The following is a 7400-nucleotide window of genomic DNA, read 5'->3' as shown; positions in this document are numbered from 1 at the left end:
TTTGCTCCAGTCATCTATTGTTAGATAAAAAAAACCACCCCCAAACTTAGTGGCTTAAAACAGTGGTGACACTTATTTTGCTCAAAAATCTGCACCTAGGGCAGGGCTTGGTCCAGCTCCACTCACCCTCACTGGGTGGGCTTCAAGGCTAGAGGCAGAACCATTGGAGTGTTCATTCATTCACAGTTCTGGTGGTTTAATGCTGGCTGTCAGCTGGGAAAACACTGCGGCCTGGCCTCTGAAGTCACACAGAATCACGTCTGCAGCGTTCTATTTGAAGTAAGCCCACATTCCAAGGGAAGAGAAGTAGGCTCCACCTTTTGATGGGAGACGTACATGTCAAAGAACTTGCAAACAAGTTTTAAAACCTCACAGCCTTGAAGAGAAATGTCAATCATAACTGATGGGTGGCAAGAAGAGGAGTCACACTACAAAATCCACAGCAGGCTTCTTTAAAATCCTCATCATTTCTCTACCCAAACCATGTGTCTACACTGCATGGCAGCCTGCTGCTCCTCTAATCTCTCTGTCTCCTTCCCTCCCCTCTGCATGCACCTCTACACCCATTCTTCCTTACTTTCCTCTCTCTGTCCTAGCTCATGCAATCCCTTTTTTATCAAGTTAAATGTAGATTTTCACATTTTCCTTTCCCCCATGGCCCATCTCCATCAATTTCCTCAGCAGAACCAACTATATCTTTCCTCCTAAGGAAGGTGGGAGGGGGTAGGTTGTTACTCTTTAATATTTTCATGTAGATGTGTGTGTATGTATGTATGTACGTATGTATATAGACATGCATGTATATATATTTGCAAGTTAACTCAGTAATTTGAATAGACTAGACATCTCTGTGTGCATATAACCCATGAAAATAAATAGATATGCCTGAATGTATAGGAAACAGGGTACACTCAAAGGAGACCTTAATGAAGGATTATTTAGAGAGGTGCAGGCAGAGTTATGAGAACTACCCAAGGATGTTGAGGTACCCAGCGACTAGCAACAGCAGGAAGCCATCACCTCCCTTAGATCTGAAGTGGGGGTAAGGGGGTGTTACCCAAGGCAATGAGAGCTGGAGTCAAGAAGCTGCAGCTATAAAAGAAACCAAGAAAAGTAAGGAGGCAGGGAAGATGTGGGTTAAAGTTACCTTGACCTCCCACTTCTCCTGCCCTTTTATACCCAGCTGGTTCTTCCCATTGGCCAAATCCAGCCAGAGGCCAGAGGGCAAGGGAGCCCAGGAGGTGATACTGTCCATAGGGGTAGGTCTCCCCACAGGATACACTGAGAAGGGCAAAGGAGGGTGGGCAAATGGAGAAAAAATAGCACAACTTCTTACAGAAATGAGGAAGATCACCTCCGGATGGCAACTCTTTCAAAATATACATACATTGGGAGTAAAAGATGTTGGAGGAATCACATGTGCAAATAATTAAGAAAAACAGACATTCACAGCAACTGGCATGACAGCCATCTTTAATTACATGAGCTAATGAAGTGGGATTCCTGGCATGACTTACTCCAAAGTAATTTATATTTGGCTTCAAAAGCAGAATGGTTTTTACAACAGATTTTTCTAATTATGTTTTGCTTATGTTAATATGAGGATTTGATGCCTCAAGCAAACACCACCTGACCACAAAGCAGGACGGCTTGGAAGTACACTGAACACCAGGTGGGAGCCAGGCTGGGGGTCTGCCATTTGCTGCAGATGATGCAAAAGTAAATGGAAGTTTTTGCTTTGGTTTCACGGGGGCTCCTCTCTAACTGGTTTGTAAAGGCATAAAGGGTAGCTATTGTATCTCATGCTTCTTCTGGATTCCTCAAAAATAATAAAACTCAAACTTTGCGATGCGTAAGCATCACCTGCAGAATGTGTGAGAATGCAGATCCCGCCAGAGTAACACACTCTCTTGGTCTGGGTGGTGCCTAGGAAGCTGAATTTCAACAAGCATTCCAGATCTTTCTGATGCCAGAGGCCAGGGCCTCATATATGGGGAAATATTGTTCAAAAGGCTGGACACACATTCATGCACAAACGAGGCAAAGTAGTGTAATAGATGCAGTAGGGAAATGCTTTTGGGGCAGAGCTGGGTTCAAATGACAACTTCACCATAGACAAGTTGAGGCCAGTTGCCTTCTCTGACTGTCATTTGCAAGAAGGATCAAAAATGCATGAAAGAGTACACTTAGAGGTAATAACTGAAGAGTGAAAACCATGATTAATACATAGTGGCACTCGCAATTTGTATCTAGAAGCTTCTTGAGCAAGGCTTTCTCAGGATGAGAGGGCTCTGGGAGTCCTACCTTCAAAGACCCATGGGGATGGCACCTGTGAGACATGGGGCGCTGGGCACTGCACTCACCGAGCGCTATCCTGAGATACTGGATCTCAGATATTTCAGAGTTTCTGAGGCTCATGCTTTCCTTGTTTCCACTCAAGAAAGTATTATTCATCCTGCAGCATATGGACAACAGGTTTCTTACCCATTCTCTCTTGCCGTTGGCATCATACCATGCAACAGCATGGTGTTAACGAGAAATATTAAAACTAGCCATCTTAAATTTTTGATTCTGTTTCATAATGTAGCATAATGAGAAGGAAAATCTTTCACAGAGTCCCAGTGGTGCAGAATCATTTAGAAATGACTCTAAATATAGGCTCCCAGATGTCAGAGGGGTTGTTTTATGTCATTCTGTGATTTCTTTTTCACAGCATGTTCTATGTGCTGGAATAAAAACGTTTAGTGAAGTCAGGATGCTAAATTGAAGCGAGCCTTCACTCTCTGTTCGTTGCAAAATGCGTTTGTTACATTTAATTGGCTGGGCATCCTGGCATCAGGCCCCGCAAGCAGCAAAACAAAAATCAGACTTCATAATGCAACAGTCTTGATTATGCCCAGAACTAACTACCACTCTGGGTCTTTCCTAATCGTCTACTTAACCAGCTTTCATTGAATACATGTAAAAAGAGTTTCCAATTGCTCCTCTTGAGAAATCATCCTAAATGGACATGAGTATGTGATAATATGTAACTTGATATTTCACATAATATAATCACATGTCCTAGATGATGCTTCCAGTATTTTGGTCAATAAATAGCCAATGAATACTGCTTGTTATGGGGAATAGATTTGAATTGCAAACTGCTCCGAGCACACCACTGAAAACAGTTTCTTGAAACTTAGGTACAAAGTCTGTAGTAACTTGTCAGTGACTATAAATCTGAACTAGGTATCCATAGAACCACCCAAGGAGCCCCCTTAGAAATGCAGGTTCTAGGGCCATCCACAGAGAGTCTAATTCAGTAGTTCTGAGGGTGGAGGAGAGGCGAAACCTGGGACAGGCGTTTTAAAGAACTCACCAGGCGACGCTGATGTAGCTTAGTTGGGGACGTTCTGATCCATTTTTTCCTGGAGGTGTTCCTCCCTCACTTGTACCTGCCCATCCCCTCACCTGTGAACAGACTCCCAACCCAGACACATTCTCTTAGCACTGGCCTGGAGGCAGGTGTGTATCTAGGATTAAGGAATGTTCTTTGAGCTCCTGAGCTTCTCTTGGACTGACCACATGACTATCTAATCACAAACAAGGTAAAATCGTGAAAATCCTATCTCAGGAATTGCTCAGAGAGAGTCTAATACTGGATGTCTTTGGACCAAATAACAGTGCACTGTCATTTATGTTCTTTTTTTTTTTTTTTAAAGATTTTATTGGGGAACAGTGTGTACTTCCAGGATTTTTTCCAAGTCAAGTTGTTGTCTTTTCAATCGTAGTTGTGGAGGGTGCAGTTCAGCTCCAGGTCCAGTTGCCATTGCTAGTTGCAGGGGCACAGCCCACCATCCTTTGCGGGAGTCCATGAGTTGAACCGGCAACCTTGTGGTTGAGAGCCTATTGGCCCATGTGGGAATTGAACCAGCAGCCTTCAGCGTTAGGAGCACGGAGCTCCCACTGCCTGAGCCACCGGGCCGGTCCCTCATTTGTGTTCTTTACTTGATCCTCACCACACCAAGATCGGGTCTTATTTTATAGAGGAAGAAACTGAGGTTAAGGGAAGCTGGGGCACTTAACAAAAGTCACACAAGAAAGGTGGAGAACCAGTCTCGGAACTGTGTCTCCAATTTTCAAAGCTGTTCTTTCCAACAACTTATTAAGAGTTTGGTTTGGTTGTATTGCCAGGATATGTGGCGGTGGGGTAAGCCTTTGACATTAAAAAAGATTAACTAGTTACCTCTCAGAATTAATTTTCTGTACAAGAGGAGACCACTTTTGTATTCATAGAACAGCAGCTACACGGGGAATGATCAAAATGCTAAGAAAAGTCTCCCTCAGGCTTGATCTTCAGACCTTTTACAATGCTTCCACCTTATGGTTAGATATGAAAATAGAAAAGTAAATTGAAACCTGATTTGCCCCTGGTTCTCAGACCCTCTGTCCCCGACCCAAGGACAGCCTGACTTTGCTCCCTGGAGCTGGACCGGGCATTGTGGAACCTGTCTCCTCCCAGGACCAGAAACCAGATCTTCACAAACCTAATTCTAGAACTTTCAGAACTGACGTTTGTAGTTTGGATGGTTTTGTCATTTTGATGGACGGCTCAGAGTGCCAAAACAAATGACCACACTGTTCAGTTTCTGGTGCTGAACCACTTCCTGGTTCACAGACGTTCATCTTTTCTGTGTCTTCACAAAGGCAGAGTGAGGAGGAGGAAAGAAATATCTCTCTTCCTCTTCTTAGGAAAGGATACCAACCACCTGTCAGATTAGGGCCCCATCCTTATAACCTAATTTAACTTTAATTATCTCCTATCTCTAAGTACAGTCACATTGGGGGTTACGGCTTCAGCATATGAATTGGATGGTGGGGGTGGGGGACACAATTCAGGCCATAGCAAATGGATTCAGGAAAGCAGCTTTGGAAAGACGTACATGAATAGCTTTCCTAACTAAAGACAGAAAGTTCTGTCTCAGAAGGTACCCTTCTAAACCTTTTGTGGAGAAATGGATGGTGTATCAAAAAGTCAACGTGTGCCATTACCAGCGCTTGGGCGGGGGGGCCCCCCAAAAATACTGTGGCTGCTGAATCTGGTTCCACAGCGTCTGGAGTGGAATTATATGCAAATCTGTCTGTATGTATACACTTCCTGGGAGGCATGCTTTAGCCCAATGACTTTCCTGCTGGTGTTGGACAAATCAGACAAGCTCTGGCGTTAGCACTGCCTTAGGCTGGGCTCCTAAAAGCAGAGCCTGAGGCTGGGATTCTTGGGCAAGCGATTTATTGGAGAAATGCTCTCAATCAGGGCATCAGGCTAGGCGTTGAGGGAGGCAGGATATGTCAGGGGAGTAAGTTGGGCATAACTGTAGTTTTTGAAGTCTTGCCTCAGTCTGTCCCAGGGGGGCTCTGGAATGTACCGCACATCACAGAGAGTGTCCCATTGAGAGGCAAGAGCACAGGGCACGTTTGCCCACCCCGTCAGTCATTGGCCGCCTCCCAGGCTTCTCTCGGCAGGGGGCAGCTCCAGTGAGCCAAGGGGACAGGTGTGAGCAGTCAGCAGCCAACACCGACTACAACAGGGAGCCAGACACACTGGCTGCTGCAGAGCCTGCTGTGGCCCACCCCTCTGTCTGAGTGCTCTTTTCCCAGACACCCTCTTAGCTGACTCCCCCGCCTGCTTCAGGTCTCACCTTGTCAGTGAGGTCTCTGCCAGCCCACTGCTGTGCACACTGAACCTCACCCCTCACCACGCCCTTGCTCTGCTCCACTTTTTCTTTTTGTCCATAGTTCTCATCACCTACAGACAAACATAGTTTACTTCTTTAGCATGTTCAGTTTTTTTATGGCCTAACTCTCATATTACCATGGAAGCTCTTTAAGGATGGAAGTACTGGTCTAGCCTTAGCACCTAGAATAGTGCCTGACATAAACTAGGCAATTAATAAATGCTTGTTGAATTATTAATTAAGTCTCAAAGCGGTCCCGACCCATAGAAAGGAGGAGATCAAGACCCGAAAGCAAAGATCACCATCTTCTTTTTTTAGAAGGGAGCCAGCCAATCCATGAGGCCGTCTCGGGGCCTATCGGAGGGGTACCAACACTTCCAGGAATACATGGATAATATCATGTCGGGGTCCAAATGAGTGCAAAGTCGCCATTGCGCTCTGTGTGGCTGCTCCAAGCTGTCCTGCCCAATACAGGTGCGGTCCAGAGGACTCAGGAGGTTTCCACTTGCCCTTCTAAGATAACTTGGTCTTTACTCTTCCTCGCAAGTCTCATCTGGGACCACTCCGATGATGACACCTTAGTTAGTAGAACTTTTCACCCAAAGATAGGGAAATGCAAAGGTATGGAAACACTCAGATGTGACAATGCTTCATAAACACTAAGTAAGGCATTTTCACAAATTCCTTAGAGGATGCTTATTATACTAACGTGAAGCTGAGTGACCAAGACAATACCCACATCCCAGCTGCCTTACAGAGAAGGTGACTTAAACAAACCTTGAAAAAGAAAAATAATTTTTTTAATCATCTCTTCTGGACCTACCACTCAAACAATTCACAGGGAACGGTTTACTCCTTGCCTAGACAAAATAGTCAAAGAATTAAGACAGATATCACCCAAAAGTGAATGAATGAGGAGCAAACAAATAGATGGGGAAATGTTTGATTTTACCAAAGAAATGCAAGTTAAAACAACAGTTGGATATGATTGTCATCTACCAAATGAGCAAAGGTGTTTTCTTTTTTTGTTTTTTTTTAATTGTACTACCAAAACTGGTGAAGTTGTGGTTACAATGACCATTCTACAACATGGGTAGAAGTGTAAAGTGCTAAAGGTCAGCGGAAAGCTATATTTAGAGACTAGCTGTATTCAGAGACTTTGCTATTTTCCTAATCTTTGACCGAACAGAGTCAGAACACTGCTGGAACCCTATCCTACCCAAAATAATCTGAAATTCGGGGAAGAAGCCTTTTGAAACCAGCCATAGAGGTTTATAGCAGGTACTATAATGCCAGGAAGAGGGAGGGAAAGAAGTAGGTTACCTGGGTAAGCTGGTGATAGATTCCCTCAAAAATTTTCTTGGGTTTAACTTTCTATCATAAGGACAATGTTTTCTTTCTTAAACAAATCTATTAAGAAATTGTACTCCTGATGACAAATGTGTTTTCAGGTCCCTAAGACATTTTATAAATCCCCAGATAATTGTGTGATGAAAGGTCATTTGCTGTCAAAAACATATTCTATTCACTCAGGCTGAAATGCCGTTTATACACGTTTTCTTCATTTAACTTGACTTTGCCCATGAGTCAGATAATGAATATGAACTCAGCATAAAAATATGCAAAGCATTTCACCTGGGATACAAATGCCGAATACGCCAGAGACAGACTTCAGGAAACATT

This window comes from Rhinolophus ferrumequinum, chromosome 8 (genome assembly GCF_004115265.2).
Source record: "Rhinolophus ferrumequinum isolate MPI-CBG mRhiFer1 chromosome 8, mRhiFer1_v1.p, whole genome shotgun sequence".
NCBI lineage: Eukaryota > Metazoa > Chordata > Mammalia > Chiroptera > Rhinolophidae > Rhinolophus > Rhinolophus ferrumequinum.
Note: the sequence above shows the minus strand (reverse complement) of the source record.